Raw genomic sequence first — 15,757 nt, 5'->3', positions numbered from 1 at the left:
TGACCTGCAAAGGGAATATCATGGGCTATGGCTAGAAGCACCAGATAGTAGGTTCTAGGCACTACCAACTACTATACTCTCTCACCTTTTAGCCCTCCCTCAGGGGTCCACTCTCTGTATAGTAACCCTTTGTCCCAGTATACACATTCCCCCTTTCCTTGAGAGTGAGGTGCCTCCCTAGCTACCTTCCCCAGGCCTTGCAATGTTGGGTTTGAGAGCTGAGCCTGTCTCAACTCTCTCCTTGTAACCCTTCCCAGCTCTCCTTCGACAGGAAGTCTGGCATCCTCTGACAGTGGTGCCTCACTGTCAGCCTGGGTACTACTACTCACCTCTACCTTTGCAGTCACTCTGTCCAAGGGACCATCAGTACCCCCAAGCAGCTGTGGCTCACATTCAGTCTCACTGCTACAGAGTAGCTCCCTCCCTGAAGTAACCACCTCACCAGTCCTGGATGCAATTATGCAGTCTGTCTGGGTCTCCACAGGCTACCAGACCCACATGCTTGTCTCCTTGCCTGACTGTGTGTAACTGCATAAGCACATGGTACTACCTCATCCAAATCCTTCCCTATCAGGACATCTGCAGGATGGTTGTTCAGTACCCCTGTTGTCTCAAGACAACCTACTATTGGCATTTTTGTCTTTCCCACTTACTGGCTCCCTCACCTTTTGTTCCCCACCTTGCCTCCGTGGACACCTGTACGCCACATGGCCCCACTGGTTGCATTCAAAACATTTAACCCTAGCTCCTGGATGTGTACCTGGACTAGTGGCTTCCCCTACTACTGGCAGATTCTGTTGGGGAGGTCTCTGCTGCCCACCATGGGTTCTTTTAAACCCATGAGTAGTACTGGGGATCCCTTTCCTGTGCAGGGCTGCCCTGCTTGCCAGGTATAGGTCTCCCTTCTTCCCCAACTCATCTAAAGTAGCACACTGTCTATCAGCTAACCAGATCCTCATGTCCTCAGGCAAAGTGCTAAGGACTTGTTCCCTCACCAAAAGGTCTGCCAGCCCTTCAAAAATAGTGACCTGACATCCACTCACCCACCTATGGAAACAAGTGCTCAGTTCAGCAATATATTCACACACACTTTCATCTGCCTTGCGTCTATGCTTACAAAACTTTTTCCAATACGTTTCAGGTGTTAGCTTAAACAATTCTAACAAGTGCTTTTTAACAGCAGTATAATCAAAACATGCAATGTCAAGACATTTTTGACAAAACAGTTACAGCTTTACCATGGAGTAAGGGGGTCAGGAACCATACCCAGAGCCTTTGGTCAACAACCATACTGTTTGCATACCCTCTCAAACATATGAATGAAACTATCAAAATTATCCCCCTCTTTAAACTGCGGAGTATCAGAGTAACTTGGTACAGGATCACTATATACATACAATGTACTCTAGAGCTTAAATGATCTCTACACAAAACAGCCACAGTTAAAAGGGTTTAAAATATTTAATAATAAATAATTAAAAACACAAGACAATACTTTTTACTACACAGTGATAGTCAAGAGTTCAGAGATCACAGAGAAATACTTAAAATAATTAAGTAGTACAGTTCTGACATCACAGAAAAACACTTACCCCAGGATTCACGAAGCCTCTGTGTAAGAGTTATAACTCTTACACGGAGGCTGCAGTTAAACGGAGTGATGTCAGCATGCTTTGCATATTTATGAGAGCATGCTGAATCACACCTAAGTCTAACACGGTTCGTATAAGACAGTAGGGGGCATGTCCGTAGGCCGAGCCCTGCAAGCGGACACACTCCCAGAAGTGTAAAAGTGCCCAAAGTAAACACCCACAACAGAGTCCACGGAAATGTGAATAAACACAACACAACACATGCCCCCACAGACTATGAACATAAAATATATATAAATGAACATGTTATATATTTTTTTTAAATTGTAAAGATGTTTAACCGTGAGTGAGCTCGTTTGCGCGGGCGTGCCCGTAGCGCAGCTACAGTTAGCAGTCAGTGGGAAAGCATATAAGAACTAAATGTGCAAAATAAACCAGGAAGCAATAGCGTAGCGGTAGAGATGTTGGCTGAAAAGCAGGCATTCATGGTTCGAGCCCCCACAACACCAATTTTTTTTTTTGCAAAATAAGCAGGAAACAAGTCCCTGACAAATATGTACACATAAAACCACAAGTTATGTAAAATGTAATGAAATAGCCCATTTATATTGAAGACATGTGAGGTAACAAAAGAAGAAAAAATGCCAGATGTGCCCATAGCTGAGCTACAGTTTAACAGAGTGAGTGCATGTGCCCGTAGATGAGCAGTGGTTTAACTGGTGCAAAATGAGTGCCCGTAGCTGAGCAGTGGTTTAACATGCTAAATATATGTGCCCCTAACTGGACACTTTTACACAGCCCCAGGATTCACGAGCCTCTGTGTAAGAGTTATAACTCTTACACGGAGGCTACAGTTAAATTGATGTCAGCATGCTTTGCATATTTATGAGAGCATGCTGAATCACACCTAAGTCTAACACGGTTCGTATAAGACAGTAGGGGCATGTCCGTGGGCCGAGCCCTGCAAGCGGACACACTCCCAGAAGTGTAAAAGTGCCCAAAGTAAACACCCACAACAGAGTCCACGGAAATGTGAATAAACACAACACAACACATGCCCCACAGACTATGAACATAAAATTATATAAATGAACATGTTATTTACTTTTTTAAATTGTAAAGATGTTTAACCCTGAGTGGGCCCGTTTTTGTGGGCGTGCCCGTAAGCGCAGCTACAGTTAGCAGTCAGTGGGAAAGCATATAAGAACTAAATGTGCAAAATAAACCAGGAAGCAATAGCGTGGCGGTAGAGATGTTGGCTGAAAAGCAGGCATTCATGGTTCGAGCCCCACAACACCAATTTTTTTTTGCAAAATAAGCAGGAAACAAGTCCCTGACAAATATGTACACATAAAACCACAAGTTATGTAAAATGTAATGAAATAGCCCATTTATATTGAAGACATGTGAGGTAACAAAAGAAGAAAAAATGCCAGATGTGCCCATAGCTGAGCTACAGTTTAACAGAGTGAGTGCATGTGCCCGTAGATGAGCAGTGGTTTAACTGGTGCAAAATGAGTGCCCGTAGCTGAGCAGTGGTTTAACATGCTAAATATATGTGCCCCTAACTGAGCTGAGCGTAATATGCGTGCCGATAGCCAAATGAGGCTTAAACCAGCTTACCCCGTTTGCCCGGAGCTGCGCACCGCGCAAACAAGCTAACCGACGGGCAACGTTGAGCAAGCCTTATTAAAACTGCCTTTACACAGACACACCCCTCAGCATGTCTAGACAGTCATGAAAAATAAAAAGCAGTGGCCAGGTTCGAACCCAGGATACTATACACCATAGTCAAGGTACAGAACCACTAAGCCATGACAGCAGTACCTGTAAATGCAATAATAGCTAATATATAGGAATGAATACAAACTAGAGCATGACAATGCAGGTTTACTGAAGTTGATACAATTCCAAAATGGCCAATCACAGATATGTGCGGGAAAAATGGACTATATAAGCCCCATAGGCAGAATACACAGCATAAACGATTGTAGAACTGACCTGCAGGCAGAATGACAGGAGTAGGAGAGGGTAGTCGCTTTCGAGCACAGAAGTGGGGTGTTGAGGAGTCCAGGTACATGGTCTGGCTCCTAGTCCATAATCATGAGGCCCAACTCATGCAGGGCCAGGTCCTCTGGGGAGCATACAGGGCTGAGGCGTGGGACTGGTTGGCTCATGATCTCACCAGTGCCACAGGGATTCCAAGGACTGGTGAGTAGGTCCGTCACCACCATGCGGACCTGAAGAGACGCAAGCAGGACCAACTGAACCTTTGGATCCAGGAGGCCCGGCAAACACCCAACGCCCCACTACTGAGTAACATTTAATTATGTATGTAAGAAATTAAACTAGCTGATATTATGGAGATGTGTATTCCAATATTACTTCATTTATATTACAACTGCAGGTGTCCGTTCTGCGAACCGCAGAGCCTATGGCGATAGGCTGGTGCGGTTGCACCAACAGGCAGGTCAGTAATCCACTACCAGTAACTGTAAAGAAATATAAAAGTATGACAGTCAGCAAAAGAGTGCAGTGTAGTCAGTAAGGAATAAAATCTGCAAGTAACAGTGTGAAAGTGTATGCAAGTATTGCTTGATTACAAAAGTGTGTTTCAGCCTGTAAGTTTAACCTAAACATGAAACTGTCCGACATATATTCTGAAATAAAAATGCCCTGCCTGTAAGAAAATAGTACACAACCTGCAGCAGGCTGAAAAGTATAGCTGCAGAAGATGATGAAATCACGTGTGAAATATATCCCTGTGGAAATACTGAAACATGACAGAAGTGAGACTGCTGGAAAGGATTGTAATAACTACTGTTAAAACATGTCAATAAAGCCTAGAAGTACCATCCTGAATAGTAAAATGAAAGCAAGTGAGAGAGTGTGAGAAAGTGCCATGAATCCAGCAATACAGTAGTAATAACCCCTGAATAAAGTATACTGCAGTCAAGACAGAATGAAATGCATGTGAGATTCAAAACCAAACAGCAAAATCTGTTCAAAGTGTTGCTGCATCTGGAATGTGTATCCCAAAATCAGGATATGTTGCTCTCAGTCTGCAATATGCAGATAGGATGTTTGTCTGATATACCAAACATCCACACTTGTGTACAGCTATATAAAGCAAATGTAGCCATGATGTAGCTGAACAAAGCTAGATATGAATGTGTATGAAGAACCATAAAATGTATATTGATGTTGCAGTAACAGTCCTATCACCAAGTTGAAATAGTTATCATATAGGAAACTGTAGTTAGAACAGTAGTGTGTATATAACTGTAGCTATTAGAAATGTACAGCATATGTATTGTTATTCGAAGGTGTTAATAATACTTTCTTCACCCCACCCTATAACCACATATAACCCATTCCACGTGAAAATGGTATGTGCAATCACAATTAACACCCCTGGACGTTTGTCCTGTTGGGTCATATATATTTGCATGTCTGTTGATGCATCTGCCCTGTTCATACATCCACACCTGATGGCCTGTTGCCATCAATTAACCCTGCATGTTGTTGGACTGTGTATTTCTGTTCAAATTATGCATGTGTTATGCACGCTGTTCAATGGTGTGAATATCTGGGTGTTTGGTTAATGGGAATACTAATGCATGCTGTTACAACTAATTGTGAATGGTATTATATGTCACTAACCCAAACTGTCATGACATAATGCAAAACATAGTACGACAGGGAAGGCGGGTTCCAGCGGACCCACCTCTCCCACCTCAGCTGGCGAGTGCACCTGGCACTAGTGCCGAGTCCTGACCCTCCTCTGGTGGCCCTGTGCCACCTGCGGGTGGAAGCGCTGCAGGGGATGGGGCTCGCCCCCTCTCTGCAAGTGTGGCCGGAGGACAACCACCACTCACCCTCCGTAGCGTCCGGACTGTGGTGTGTATGGAGATTCGGGACTCTGTTCTCGAGCCCCTACGCCAGCTCGAGGCATGGGTGGCGCAACTAACGGGCATGCCTGTTGCCCTGCCTACACAGTCCCCAGCACAACCCCGTCCTGGGCAGTGAAGGAACAGTGGCAACTGCCTATGGGTGGGGATATCAGTTCCACTGTTGCCATCTGTGGGCTCATGGGCTCTGGATATCTAAACCTCCGTCCCCGTCAATTGCGTAACCCCCCCACACGTGTCATACACTGCCCCTGTATGCGTCTTGTTTGTCTTGTCTGTTTACCTACCCAACCTACCTCCCCATCTGTACTGACTTCCTTCACCTGACATACCACTCTCACCTGAAAAAAAAAAAAAAAGGGCACTCTTTACCCACAAAAAAATTACGCCCCATACATAGCTGCCCATTCCGCACACATGTCTACTGGACATGGAACCTATCAATTACAATTGGCTGTACAACAAGTATTATCTCTCAGGGGTGGAAGGTTTCAAATGTCACACCAAATTACATACATATGCACAGCTGTTGCTGATGAAGAAATGGGCAGCTATGGGCCTTACCTACATCCCTCCTGCACATCCCAAGCTTGTTTCCCTACTGTCTTACCCTCTTTGTGACCCTTTTTCACCACTTTCCTGTCTCCCCATTTTCTTTTCTTTCAAAGAAAATAGCGGGTGTCTTGCAAGAGTAAGCACGTTTAAGCGGTTGTAAGCAGGTGTCTTGTGAGCTAACCGCCAGTGTGCATCACGTGAGCTCCGCAAACCAGCGCTAACCCGGTTACAACTGCTTAAAAGTGCCTTAGTCACTTTGATTGACAGGTCCTGTACTCAGTTCAAAAGCAAAATAAAATCCCACTGTGAGTCCCACACTCAGGACATTGGAAACAGTAGTCTGCATGACTTACCACTAAGCCATGACTCTTATACAAGAACATTGTGCTAAAATAAATATATCATGTAATAGTAGGAATGAATGTAAAGGGAATATAGATGTGTAGTACACAAAGCATGCCATTTAGAATTACTATCAAAACTAGTGGGTTTCCATAATAGTAGTGTGTGAACAGAAACAGCCATGCTAGTTGGAAGCTAGTAGGTAATAATGTCACTATAGCACCCTGCAAGCCACGCACATACTCACAGCAGGATAAGCACTGCCCATACCCCACAACCTCTTACAGGAACACATCTGGACCAAGTAATAAAATATGTGGAGCAAAGGCCCAAAACCAGGGACACATTACAAATAATGTTACAACAAACGCAGACAGTTCAGAGAGTAACAGGGTCTGCACTTTGTGGGATGTTTGGAAGGGTATGCAGTCTGAAACTTGAATGTTTTTCACCATATCCTGACTTGAGCCCAGAGTGACTTGCCAGAAAAAGGTGTGCATGAGATATTGACCAATATATGAGGCAGAAATGTGGACAACCTGCAAATATCTGTACACATGACGGGTCTGACACCACCATATTTGAATAGTTAAGAGCCTAGACATAGCAACAGTGAATGACTTACAGGGATGCCCCACAGACCCCATGTGAAATGTACAAACAGTAGGCAGAAAGGTGTAACACATGCAATGGTAACTATGGAGTCCTGAAAGTATTCATCACTTGCATGGCAAAAAAAGTGTAGTAATACATATGCTCATGCTAACCCACAGTCACAACTGCAGCATACCAGCCATTTTAATGGGTGTACCCCACTGATATGTACCATTCCATGAGGCACATAACAGATGAACCTGAAAGTCTCTGGGGCCTGCTCAGCAGCATACTCAAATACCCTAATAGATGTCAAGGCCCACACCATGGCCAGACCACACTGCATGCTGTAACACCCTAGCAGATATAGCAAGCATTCCAAGGTGTGAATGTACATGGAAAATAGGAAAGCTACAGCAGCACACTACAGTCAAGACACCTAGCAGGCATACAAGTAGTGACTGTAAAGGGCAACTATTGAAGCCTTAGCAACAAAGTGCAAGCATAAGTGAAAGGAAAGCACACACACACACACATTAACAGTAGTAGTAGTTGTAGCTGTCAGTGTACATACACAGTTAGTACAGGAAACTGGAGAAATGAATGGAGGAATGTTAATCTACAACACACCTGGAAATATGAGAGAGATACCAACCTTTACACTCACAGAACATTGTCCACAGCATAACAGCATGGTCCCTGCCCTTAAAATCTGAAAGGGCTACGCCTATCTCACATACCTTTTTGTAGCACTGTTCTGAAATCACAGTGAGAACTGCAATCAGTACACAACTGGCTGAATGCAATTAGCAAATGCTGGCTAACAATTGGTGCAGAGGCCATCACATGGGCATATGCAGATATCTACAAAAGTATGCTGTACTCCCAGTCCACACATGCAATACTTTCATTGCACCCTGAGAAGGGCGTGAGAGACAGACAGAGAGAGAGAGAGAGAGAGAGACAGAGACAGAGACAGAGAAAACTGCAATTAAGCAGCCACAAAAAAATTGTTCAGCAACAGCTACCTGAAAGCTGACAACTGGGAAGTGGAGCAGCAGGACAGAGAACCAGATGGCAACACAAGCAGCTGTGACAAACACAGGTAATGTAAAGTAATACTATAAAGGTTTACATACTGTGAACCCTCCATATGTGTCATTGGTCTGTATCCATATGTATATGAAGATGTGTAAAGGGCAGGGGACATACAGCAACTATCAGTGAAGGCTGTACATACATTTGTATGTGAGAGCATCTATGTGCACATATCAATGTTGGTTGATTGTAGGTTGTAGTGCCATGTACAAAGTAGGTTTCACAGTTATGTATGTTTAGCAGTATGTTAGTGTGTGTATACAGTATGGTAGACAAATATGTTGATATACCTGTCTAACATATGGATACGTATGTATGTCAACATATGTATGTATATATATATATATATATATATATATATATATATATATATATATATATATACATAAATAAATATATATATATGTATACATAGAGAGAGATGTAGGAATACATAGACAGATGTAGATAGAATATTGTACAAACATATCTATGTAATGCACACATACAGATATAGATATATGTAGATACATATACATAGACAGACTGATCTGACTACCTACAGGTATGACTGTATATGATGACCTGGAACACAGCCTGTCCCACCCCCTCTGTCACTCACACCCACTTTGTGTCCCCCCCTCCACATCTATAGCAATATATGTACATCAATATATATGTGTGTATATGTATATATATATATATATATATATATATATATATATATATATATATATATATATATATACATATAGATATATCTATATACATATATATATATATATATATATATATATATATATATATATATATAGAGAGAGAGAGAGAGATGTATATAAATTCTGAGTGAGGCACATGTGTACAGATGTATTGCAACAGATGCCTGGTGACAAAGGCATGGAGTGAACACCAGTGTCAAAACAGTACCATACCACATTCCAGATCACCTACACCAGTAACCACCAGATATGTGATTGGCTGCCCACCACTGCATGTGTCAGGGGTGAACAGGGTCATAAATGTGTACAATAGTGGCCCCAATGATATTCACAGTGGCACACTATCCCTGGAATACCTGCACATGGTATGTGTCAGCGGACATGGTGTGTCAGCTATGGACATGTAGGTCGGTGTACCCCTCCACACCACATAATGGATGCCATGGTATGGACCTCACATGACAGCTACAGATATGGAGAAGGACACAGTGATATGTACAACACTGTGACAATGCACTCAAACACATTACCAATGCAAAGTGACTGACAACACCACAGAGTACACATATGCTACCCACATAGAGGTTACCACTTCCGGATTTACATATGTAAGTCACACCCATGACAGATGTCCAACAACCATAGTAACACCTCACACCATCCACAACCTAAATGTCTGCTGTGTGTCGTCCGTGCCACTGCAATAGAGTGCACATGTGGAGGTAAGAGTTCCTACCCACAGATAAGACATACCCTGCAATAAACCACACAGTGTTAAGAAGCAAGACTCCCCATGAGTACATGTCACACATACCCCTGCTGAATGTTAGTCAGATAGGTAATATGCCATATGAGTCACCCTGTGTAACTGTGTGACAGCAGCAGGTACCATCACACCACATGTGTTACAATGGTCAGGGTAGCAGAACAGTACGCTGCTGTAGTCCCAGGGGCAATAGCATATTGTATAGTATTGTATTGTAATGTAATGTATTGTGTTGTATTGTATTGGTATGTTGAGGTGCCTCCTTCATGGAGTGGAACCACTGCTGCTGTGCCAGTGTACAGGTACATATCCTGTAGTCAGGCTAGTGTTACATAGCACTTCTATATGTGTGTTTAGCTCCTGTCAGAGTTTATGTAGCATGCAATTGGGGATACCATCAGGTCCCATTCATGTTGTGTATTCTGCTGTCCTGAGGGTGGCTCTCACCTGGACATCTGTGATGACAGGGAGGTTACAGTCAGCTGGGATAACTATGTCTTATTTTGGGGAGAGGGCGGGGTGACACCTGCACTGAACCTGTCTGCCACAATGTTGTCGATATCTGTGGTGTCAGTGAAATATTTGTTGTTGTGTACTAACTATGGGCATAGAGGATGGATCCTGACCAGGTTGCTAACATAACTGAAGAAGGCCTTCTGGTTATCTGTAGTGTCCCTCTTGATTTCCCTCTCAAAGTTGCCCATGGATTTTGTATGATGGAAAATAGATCCTTACTAGTGCTGCTCAGACATGCCCTCCCTTTATGGAATTATGCTCTGTCTTGCAGTAGTTTCCATCTTCTGTAATACAATCTGTCTATGGCTGGGGTCCACCAGCAGGATGCTGTCCCTTTGTGGAGAGTGTCTTGGTCATATATGGGATTGCATGATCCATGCATTCTCGGAGATGTCTGTAGAAAGCAATTGTGTAGGGGTCAGCATTGTGGGTTGTATCTGCCACTGGCCCAGTGGGCTGAAAGGATACCATGTCACTGTTACAAAGTGTAAAGTTTGTATCTGTAATGTTATGCACTATAGTCGTTTGTGCTGGTGGTGGAGGTGGGATATGTATATCCAGGGCAATCAGTGTGTGGTCAGCTCACAGTAGTTGATGATGTAGGCCATACAGTACCTAGATACAAACCCCCAGAGTGAGGAGGTGCTCTTGACCTGTGTCAGTGTTCTGACTGCTGGGGTTTGGTAGTATGTCGTATGGAGTGTGCCAGGTACTGTTGCACAGTTGCTGGCTGAGCACTGATACCTGGCCATCTACATGTGTATCCACCAATAGACAGACAGATGCTACATATGTGAGATATGTTGTATCATAACAGTCGAGTAGCATGTGTAGTACGTGTGCCAAATTCTGCTGACATATATTGCTGATACCAGGTTATTTTCTTTCTCAGGTACATGGCCCACCCGTGGAATCCCACCTACTCCACAGCTGAGGATGAGGAGATACACCAGAGCCTGTTGCGGGATTATGCAATACTCTTTTCCCACACCAGCCAGAATCAGCAGGAGAGGGCTGCACTGTGGCAAGACCTTGTCCGTCGGGTAAATGACATAGGCAGGCATAATAGGACATATGAGCAGGTACGACATCACTGCAGTGATTTAATCAGACATGTCCATCAGCGTGCATCAGATATCCACAGGCAACAGGTCGCCACAGGTGGTGGGGTGGCTACACATCCCCCACTCACCAGACTGGAGGGACTACTCATGAGTGTAGTGGCTCCAGTCCGCCAGCAACAACAACAGCAGCAGACATGCATTATGATGGAGGCTGGAGCCACGCAGCAGCAAGACAATGAACATGCAGGTAATATGCCATATGTATAGTTGACTGTTGTGTACACTGGTAGTTAATGCATGTGTGAGGTGTGTCCTTGGTTTGTAGCTGTCACCATAGTATTTAATGTGCAAGTGTGATATCCTCAATATTAGCAGCTGACCTGTGAAAGGTGACTGTTGTACTACTGACCTATATCATACTCAGTAACAATGGCACAGTTGTGCCCACTGACATTAGTTTCTTCACGTCTGCAGGACCCTCTGGTATAACAGCAATGCAGCCTATCCATGCTGGTGAGTGTGTATTAACAATTCCTGTAATAGTGTTGATAGTAATAGTACTATTTGGCTCACTTAGTAGTGCTCTTTGTATGCATGTAGGTGTGTCTGTGTCTGTGTGTTGATATCACGCATACTGAGTACTGTACAATTGTGTGAAACTGTGTGCATGTGTGCATCTGTGCATGTGTGCATGTGTGCACCTGTGCATGTGTGCATGTGTGCACCTGTGCATGTGTGCATGTGTGCATGTGCACATGTGTGGATGTGTGCACCTGTGCATGTGTGCATGTGTGCATGTGCACCCGTGTGCATATGTGCACGTGCACATGTGTGCATGTGTGCACCTATGCATGTGTGCATGTGTGCATGTGTGCATGTGTGCGCATGTGTGCGCATGTGTGCATGTGTGCATGTGTGTGCATGTGTGCATGTGTGCACCTGTGCATGTGCATGTGTGCATGTGTGCACCTGTGCATGTGTGCATGTGTGCAGCTGTGCATCTGTGCATGTGTGCATGTGTGCACCTGTGCATATGTGCATGTGTGCATGTGCACCTGTGCATGTGTGCACGTGTGCACATGTGCATGTGTGCATGTGTGCACCTGTGCATGTGCATGTGTGCATGTGCATGTGCACCTGTGCATGTGCATGTGTGCATGTGTGCATGTGCACCTGTGCATGTGTGCACCTGTGCATGTGTGCATGTGTGCACCTGTGCACATGTGCATGCATGTGCGTGTGCATGTGTGCATGTGCATGTGCATGTGTGCATGTGTGCATGTGTGCACCTGTGCATGTGCATGTGCATGTGTGCACCTGTGCATGTGTGCATGTGTGCATGTGTGCACCTGTGCATGTGTGCATGTGTGCATGTGTGCATGTGTGCATGTGTGCATGTGTGCACCTGTGCACCTGTGCATGTGTGCATGTGTGCACCTGTGCATGTGCATGTGTGCATGTGCACGTGTGCACCTGTGCATGTGTGCATGTGTGCATGTGTGCATCACTGGTAATGTGTAGACATTGTAAACTGTGTTTCCCGTTTCCCTCCCACAGGTTCTGTTGCTGCTCTGGTGTCATGTAGTAGGGAACCTGAATCAGGTGCTGTGGGTTCTGATAATGATGACATCTGTGTAATGGCACAGGAAAGTATGCCAGGGTCCGCCATTGGTCAGCCGATTGACAGTACACAGCTGTCGACCCCATCAATGCGCACAGTTATCCTGCCAATACACCCTTTGTCACCAATGTCCCTAGGTGATGGACAGCATACAGTGGGCATTGACCAGGGTAATGTGGTATCTGGGGCACATGCCTCCCCACACAGCAGCCATGGGCATGGCCCAGAGATGGTACCACACAGACAGATGTCCAGGGGTTCTCGTGGGAGCATCTGTGGGCGTACTGCCCCTGTCAGACGTGCCCACAGAGGTCTTACAACCTCAGCTATGTTTCGGGCTGTCATGCAGGCACAGTCACGTATGGAACGGTACACCAGACAGGGACTGAGGGAGCTGACAGCATGTCTAACAGCCATGACTGACAGTATGCGTGACATTGCGGCTGCCATCCGTGATTTCACCGATGTCATAGACAGACGTTGTGGGGACATATTAGACCGGTTCCACAACTACATGTCCATGGGCCAGGGCGATGGTGGGTGGTTGAGGCGTCGACATGGCCGTATGCCAGCAACAGCAGCAGCTGGCAGTCATCGCGGATGACAACAGGGCCGCGGCCGCCCCCGTAGTGCCAGCAGCAGCCCCAGCAATGCTGGGTCTGTGCTGTCATCAGACCACCCCAGGAGACTACGTGCACGTGGCTCTGGCCAGGCCTGACAGGGATCTGTGTCCAGTCAACGAACACCTGCTTCTGATGACAGTACCCAGTCTGGGTTGGTACTGGATACGGTCCATAGCACCCCTGCAAGGCACAGGTACCGTGTCCGTGGCCAGAGGATCTGTATGACCTGGCAGGTACAGTCTGTGGCTGTCCACAAACACCAGTATATGGCAGCCATGAGGTGGAACTGTGTGCATCCATACACACATGCGAATTAACAACACCTAGGGCTACCGCATGCACGCACACACTGCATCAACATTGCCCCACCTTCTACTGCTGTCCCTCACCAACACACATACACATACATGTCAATTGGTGGTATCGGTGGCTGACTCAGGCATACCAAGTTCACACCCTGTGCATATGATGAAACTGTGCCACCTCCTGCAATCTGTAACAACTGTGCAGGTACAGGTTAACATGTTGCTGATGCACAGGGTGACCACATAGATGTGTAGTAATAGTATCATGTTGTTAACAGTACTGTGTGCTGAATTAATTGTGGGTATATCACAGCATGCCTGATGCAGTAAGTGTGTGATTGTCATGTCCTGTTGTCTACACCCATGGTAAGTACCATAGTGTATCATCTGCACATGTTGGCATACTGGTGGTAATGATGTCAACAGAAGGCTACATACATAGGTAGCACAGGGGATAAGGTAATGAATGTAGTGATACACAATGATGGACATGTAAATTGCAAGTGGCATGTTGCCCACACTGGACTCTGCAATGCAGATGTTTGCGGATGTTGATATGTGTGCAGTACTACACGACTGGTACAGGACACATGGGAGCACCCTAGCACTGCATGCTCACATCTCATACCATGCTAGACAGCCCCAACACACATAACTAACTGTCACAGGAGGGAGAGTCCCCATATATGTCAGGGATACTGTGGTGGCAGGCCAGGTAGCATACATCCTACTAAGTATGGAACCACTGAGTGAAGGCTCAGTGTCTGTTATTTGACATGTGTATTACTGCAGGTATGAGCACATGGGTTTCCATCCAGTTATTTTACATCTTGACAGTACATGGTCTATACACTTGTGTGCACTGAGACTGGACCCTAGCCATCTGACCCGTGTATTTCCATGTACATGTGCATAGTGCCTGCATATTTGCAGTGTTACCTACTGGAACTGGTACAGCTTGTTTGTTGTACAATGGACTACATGCAGCCCTGTTTACTGTAGCTTTGTTTTCATGCATGTTTGCTTGCAATTACCCTGGAATACTGATCACACCTGCAATGCATAGTTATAGAGCTTCTGTGGACTCCTAGTGCCATCTGCATAGCTTACTATATGTATGTCCATGTCCCACTTGACAGGATGTCACTGTTTGTCCTGTTCACATGTACATTGCCTGTGACACACTGCATATGACTTACCTGGCATGTGTCCACGTGAGCAGTCATATATGCTACTGCTAACTAATCACAGGCACTACACCTCCACATATTCATCTTCTGTTGAACTACCTGCTTCGCTAGGGATGGCCTGCACCTGTCACCCCTGGGCTTTCAGATATTGGCAAAGGCTCTTGCTATCCCCATAGTGCCTATGTTAGGCAAGGCTCAAATGACAAACCCACCTTCATAGGTATCACAAGGGATAAGAAACTAAGAGTAATGCTACCCAACATCAGAAGTCTAAACCTCCAGATGCATGCACCCAAAACACTCCTTGGCATGGAGAACATCGATATCTGTGCAGTAACAGATGCCTGGTTCAGGGCTACTGAGAGCACACCAGCACTACCAGGTTTAACCTGGTTGATTTCTTTGAAACAGTCACCAAGGCCATTGACGAGGGGAAGGTGGTTCACACAGCCTACCTGGACCTTGCAAAAGCCTTCACAATAATACCCCACTTGGGCATTCTAGAGAAGCTCACCAGCTTAAATATAAGCCCCTATGTCACTAGATGGATTGCACAGTGGCTCAAGGACAGAACCCACACTGTTAGCATTGCTGGAGCCATGCCAGACTCCAAACCAGTTACGAGTTGTGTCCCACAAGGTTCAGTCCTGGGACCTCTCTTGTTTGGTATATATTTATTGGAGGTACAGGCCAACATGGACGGACTGTGGCTGACCAAATATGCAGATGACTGCGAACTGGCCACCATAATCGACTCTCCAGCCGACACAAGCATCTTCCAAAGGGGCATCATAGAAACAGACAACTTGTGCCAGAGCCATGGTGTTCAGCTGAACAGTGTTTAGAAAGGGGAATGTGCATCCTGTAGTCTGTTCACCTAGT

Source organism: Protopterus annectens, chromosome 13.part0, assembly GCF_019279795.1.
Source record: "Protopterus annectens isolate FY-2018-M chromosome 13.part0, PAN1.0, whole genome shotgun sequence".
In the NCBI taxonomy this organism is placed as follows: Eukaryota; Metazoa; Chordata; order Ceratodontiformes; family Protopteridae; genus Protopterus; species Protopterus annectens.
This window is presented reverse-complemented; position numbering follows the sequence as displayed.